The following is a 6,066-nucleotide window of genomic DNA, read 5'->3' as shown; positions in this document are numbered from 1 at the left end:
CACTGTCAGGCCGATTTGCTCAGGGCCGGAGGGTTCGCCCTCTGCTCCCTGCTCCCCGGGCCAGCCACCCGGCTCGGGCTGGGGTGCCCCGGGGTAACAGCTGCTTCGGCCAGACAGCTGCTCCTGCCGGCCCTCCTCCCCACACCTGGCCTCCGGGAGGTGCGCCTTTGCCTTCCTCACCGAGCATCTGCACCGTGGAGACTCCGTCCGTGGCGAGAGGACTGGTCTGGACCAGGCCCGAGGCAAGGTGGAGCCATGATCTGAACCTGGGACGGAGGTTGGGAAAGTCGAGCCCGAGGCAGCTTTGGGACCCGAACGTTCTCGTCAGGTTGAGATGGGTTTTAGTCTTTTCAGTGTCAGCAGTTCCCACGAAGCACTTCGGATACTTGAGTGCTGTGGCTGATGCCTAGATCAGATTTACGTTTCCAGCCACGGAATGGCCTGTGAAAGCAGCAGGCTGTAGGACCCGTGCTTGGGAAGCAACAATGTTGCTTTGCGTTTACTTAGCCCTGTGTTTTGTTTGTTTCTTTTTCTTTTTTTCCTTTCCCTGAAAGTCCGAGCACGTAAGCACACCCAGTTTCTCTGTAAAGGAAGGTAAGTATTCCAGTTACACTTAGAAGGAATTGAGGATGGGGCCAGAAGCTGTGAACAGCTTCTTAGCCAGTGTTGTGTATCTTGCATTATAGGCAGTTTTGATTCCCAGGGTTGTATGCCCGGAAGACACTCTGGCCTTGTGTAGTATTTCCTTCTTAGAATCTAATGCCTTTTTGGATCTAAAACCATTTTTTCCCCCTTGTCAACCCTTTCTAGTACATTAACTTTCATCCATCTAATATTTGCAGCTCTGACCTTCCAGAGTGTGTCCATTTTGGTTAGATCACCAATGTGTTCTCTCATTCATTGATGATTTCGTGTTTTGCTAATTAGTGTAGCAGATTTTGGAGTGCTCACGCTGGATGGAATATGTACTTTTCTGTTACATCAGATGCTGACATCAGTAGAGGACACTGGGAAAAAAATTTAAAAGTGGCATGTATCTGGAAAAAGGGACACACAATTCTTCCTTTACGTTTAACACCAACGAGTATACTGGGAATGGTACTGGTTTATTGGAATAGAAAGGGCTTTACACCTTTTTTTTTTAATGTTTATTCATTTTTGAGAGAGAGAGAGAGAGGGAGAGAGCGAGCATGAGAAGGGGAGGAGCAGAGAGGCAGGGAGACACAGAATCGGAAGCAGGCTCCAGGCTTTGATCTGTCAGCACAGAGCCTGACATGGGGCTTGAACCCACGAATGGTATGAGATCATAACCCCAGCCCAAGTCGGACGCTTAACCGACTGAGCCACCCAGGCGCCCCAACACCTTTTCTGTACCTGACGAAGCATTGTCAGGTTCTGACAATGTTCTGAGAAGGCAGAAGGGACTGTGTGCTTCCATTCCTTCCTGCCTTCATGCATTCATTTATTTGACAGAGATTGAGACTACTGCACTGTCGGGTGCTGGGGCCGCAACAGACCAAAAGTCCTTTCTCTGTGGAGCTCATTTCTAGACAGACAAAAACTCAGGTAAAATATATAGTGTTATATATAATGTGGGAAAAGAATGAGACAACTATGATGATAGGGATTTAGGAGTTCATTTTAAGTAGCGCGCCCTGAGAAGGCTGCACGGAGAAGCGCGTGTTTGGGGAAGGACCTGACACAGGTGAAGGAGTGAATCCTGAAGCTCTAGGGAGGAGGAATGCTCCAGGCTGGGCCAGCTAGGGCAGAGAGACTGAGGCAGAAGCTGAAGTGGGAGCAGGTCAAGTGCTGGGAAAAGTATGGAGGCTAGTTTAGCAAGAGGGAGGCTGGTAGAAAATGTGTACCCTGCTCGTTGGTACTAAGATGGGTTATTCAGGGACTTAGACATTTTTTCCACATCTCTCATGAATGTTGGAAAGGGAGACCAGTTTCTGGAGATTTGGACCCATATGTCCAAACCCCTTTCCCTCCGTATAGGGCACACGCTCCACCCCAGTTTGGAAAAATTCGGGATGCTCATATGACATATTTCAGGAAATTGTCTTGAAAAGTCTTTCTTAAAAGTTTTTAAATGAGATGGATGATAGACTGCCTAAAAGATTTTTCGAAAGGAATTGCTTTCGAAGAAGGGGATCTTTGGAGTACTTAGGAATATTTGAAAATGTAGGGAAATTAATTTCCTGTGAAGTTTAGACAGAATTAAGAAATATAACCTGGGGGAATGCTAGAGTCAGCATAATAATTTGTTATTCTTAATCTGATTAGTAAGAATTAAGAATTCTTAATTAATTCTGTTCTGTCCATCCTAGTTTTAAGTTCCTCAGGGTCTCTTCCTCTTATTTGTATGTCTTTTATAGCATTTTACATGTGTAGGACTTTTTGTGTTTTTTATTTTTCTTCTTTTGCCTTTCAGAGTAGTTGACTCGTTCACCAATTAATTTGATACTTATTAGGCTTTTTTCTTCGGGAAAATTTTTTTTTTCTGATTTCCTTCCAGCTTATTTCCATATGCTTATTACTGAGCTTTCATAAATGTCTTCTTTCATATTAATTCACCTGAGGACTTTAATATTTTGGTTTTGAAGTGCTTTTGCTGGTGAGTTGAGTTGCATATATGAAAAATAATTTGTCATAACTTGCCTGAAGCTCATGAGAAGAGAGGAATTTACAACTTTAGGGTGTGAGTGGAGCTCCTTGGCTAAAAAGGAGCCACAGCAATGATAGTGATGAGGTGGTATTTTAATATATTTTCCCCTCTTGTTCTTTTGTTGAATTTTGAAATGACATTTCCGTATTCTGTCTTTGATGTCATATCAGCTCATTTGTTCTCATGACTCTGCATTTTAATACTCCATTTGTCTATTCTCTTTTTGTTGACTTTCACACTGGGAGATGACACTACTGATAGTGATTGCTGTCTGGGAGAACCTTTTGGGTGAAAAGATTGTTATTGACCCTTTTACCCTTGCCATTCTAAAGGATCTTTGATTTGTGCCATTTTCAAAGACTGACTTCATTTGCAGTTCTCCATTATCCCCTGCTGATTAAATTTTCAGTACTTTCTGTTTTATTCTATTTCTTATAGATTGTAGTGGGACCAGTCTCAATTAGGTTGAATCTACAGCCTCTGTTGGTGTTAATCCGGTATCTTAGAGGCAAGTTAAATGTCCATTTTCCTTAAGCAGTTTGAATTGCCTTAACATCATTTGGTCATCATTGTAAAACCCTGAACCCAAGCCTTTTTTTCCCGTTAACCCTCTGCTAGGATTTTTCTGGTAATGAAGTCCTAGCATTTCCATTCATTTTTAATGCCCTGCAAAGTTACATATTTTTCAATATTTTCAATATATAAGTAGATTTTTACTCCATAGGAAGGCTTACTGATAGTTGGAATCCTAGTATTTCTTAAACCTGATTGGCAATTTTTTTTTTATGCTCTCAGATGACTGAGAAATACAGTAGATTATTTTTACAGGGATGCAGGATGATACCTTTGTTGAATTACCTATAATTAAAAAAAATTTTTTTTTAAGTAAGCTCTGCATGCAATGTGGGCTTGAACTCACGACCCTGAGATCAAACTGTACTGACTGAGCCAGCCAGGTGCCCCGAATTGCGCATAATTTTGTGTGAGGTTGAGGGGGAAAGAAAGGGGAGGTTTGAAAAATAAAAGACTACTCCCTTAAGTGGTCACAATTTTATAAAAATATTTTCAAAGTATTAATGTACTTCAAGTAATTAAAGTATACAGTTTTATATTTTCTTGTTAACTACAGAGGATTTGAACTTAATTTTTACTTGCAATAGGAGATATTTAGAGCTTGTTTTTTTGAGTTAGACTTTATTACCTAGTTGTCCACTCTTCTTTTTGCCTGCCCTTATAAAACCAGACTGCAGTGCATATAAAGTTGAATGACTTTGGGTATTAAAACATGGCTATTTTTTTGCAAAATTAAGTCAAAAGGCAGAAGTGGCTTTCTCAAGTTACCTTCTTGCTGTTAATAAAATCATCAACTTTTATTTGTAATTAATTTTTGACATGTAGCAGCATTCAAAGTATTATTTGATTTTAGCTAAGAAACCACTTGAAGCTGTTGTATTTCATTCAGTTCACTCCTTGTCACTTAAGATGTGACTCCTGTGGATTTTTAAGATACTATCTCAGTAGAACATTAAAAGAAGGTTGTAATTTTGTAACTGAAGGCACACCTGGAGCTTTGCTCCTTGGGCATTTTGGCAGTGGTTATATTTCTTGGGCGCACTGATTATTTGCATAGGCTGTGTACCGTATTGCTATGTTGCTTGCTGTCATTTTCATATCAGATATGCTTAAAAATTAATACCAAATCCCTGTAATGTGGTTTTGAATGAAAGCCCCAAGTAATCACTTTCCTAAACCCTATATTGGTGCTCATTTATCTTTATCAGAATCACTTAGAACTTTTGTAAAAAATATGTATTTTTTAGTCCCACTCTAGAGCTACTGAAACTCTTTAAATGTTAGGAAAGTGGAAGTTAGTTTATAAGCACACAAGGTGATTCTAATATTTTAACCAGGTTTGGAACCATTTCCTGTAAAAACTATTCATTATAAGAGATTATGTTTTTAAAGTTTCCTAAGAGGTTGATTGTTGGGTCAATTACTTTAATACTTTTGTTATTTACAGTGTTAAAAGGACCTGAACAAAGTCTGCTTACGCCTCCTGCTGTGAACCAGCAGAACTTTTGAACAGGTGAGTGTTGAAGGGAAGCACAGAGCTGAGGGCTTAGGCCAACAGCTGATTTTTGCTTTTAAGGTTTCAGGGTTTTTTGCCTTTTTTTCTTTCTTCTCATTATAGATAGTGATAGAAACAACTTCTTAGGTACTGCTCGGATTCCTTATGAACCACAAGAATAATCATACCCCTTCCTGCACTGTTCCTGGTGTGAATTTGTGTCTTAAACTGTTGTTATGATTTTCTTATGTCCTGAACCAGGAAGAGGAATTCTTTAGGGGCAGAAGTAAGGAGATACTTAAAGAACAGCAGGGGCTGTTGGCTTTCCTGAAGGACACGAAAAGAAACTGGGAAGCATTCTGGAGCTAATAAGGCAGGAGAGATAGCACTTCCCTCCCTGCTGGCTAGTCAGTGTCCTCTCTTGTCTCTTTTTATCCTGCTTTAGTTGTCTTTTCACAATCTGGCCTTTCCTGCTTTAAAAACACATGGAAGAAAATCACCACTTTCTTTTTTGGTGCCACACATGAACTCAAACTCCAGTGCCACAAGCCAAATGGTTTATTAGCTCATTGTCTACATTTCAAATTCCTGGGAGGGGAGAATTTGGTTGAAGTTTGTCCAGTTCTCCATCATTGGTCTAATTAGTAGGACCATAGGACTGGAGTCTAGAAGTACAAACAAACATAATTGGAAGATTCCACTTTAAGAGTGGGGGCAGGTCTCAGAGAAGGTGTAGTGTTGGCTCTTCTAGGCAGAAACCTACAGAAACTTCTGGACATTTTCCTCTCATAGAAACATTTCTTATAGGTAGCTTGGCAGTTGAAGTTTATACGTCCTGAAGAGTTAAACTGTAGATTTATCTTTTCATCAGGCCCAGTAGGTTTCACCAAGTATCCTTGTTTGAACTTCCTAGTGCAGTGTTTTTTTTTTTAAGTTTATTTATTATTTATTTTTTTAAAAAATTTTTAATGTTTTATTTATTTCTAGGAGAGAGAGAGAGAGACAGCGTGAGCAGGGGAGGGTCAGAGAGAGAGGGAGATACAGAATCTGAAACAGGCTCCAGGCTCTGAGCTGGCAGTCAGCACAGAGCCCGACGCGGGGCTCGAACCCACGAACCGCGAGATCATAACCTAAGCGAAAGTTGGATGCTTAACCGACTAAGCCACCCAGGCACCCCTTTTTAAGTTTATTTTTGAGAGAGCGTGCACGCATGTGCATGGAGGAGGGACAGAGAGAGAATCCCACGTAGATTCTGAGCTGACAGTGGAGCTTTATCTTATGAACCTTGAGATCATGACCTGAGCCAAAATCAGGAGTCGGACATCTGACC

General features: G+C 40.8%; 1 protein-coding gene across 7 annotated transcripts in view; it reads left to right on the top strand.

Moving 5' to 3' along the window:
- GIGYF2 (GRB10 interacting GYF protein 2) overlaps nucleotides 1–6,066 on the top strand; it is a 137,248-nt gene that overhangs the window by 309 nt on the left and 130,873 nt on the right. For 3 of the 7 annotated variants that reach the window (XM_077757844.1, XM_077757818.1, XM_077757850.1), the window contains exon 2: nucleotides 4,689–4,754. The gene's annotated coding sequence lies outside the window, so the exon portion shown is untranslated. Of the gene's footprint in view, nucleotides 1–117; nucleotides 248–281; nucleotides 595–3,106; nucleotides 3,177–4,688; nucleotides 4,755–6,066 lie in introns of those variants that run through there. The other 4 variants (XM_077757828.1, XM_077757830.1, XM_077757838.1 and 1 more) reach the window with 4 other exon arrangements.

This window comes from Crocuta crocuta, unplaced genomic scaffold (genome assembly GCF_008692635.1).
Source record: "Crocuta crocuta isolate KB4526 unplaced genomic scaffold, BGI_CrCroc_1.0 scaffold290, whole genome shotgun sequence".
NCBI classification, from domain to species: domain Eukaryota; kingdom Metazoa; phylum Chordata; class Mammalia; order Carnivora; family Hyaenidae; genus Crocuta; species Crocuta crocuta.
The sequence above is the reverse complement of the archived record's forward strand: the minus strand, read 5'-3'. Positions and strand labels throughout refer to the sequence as shown.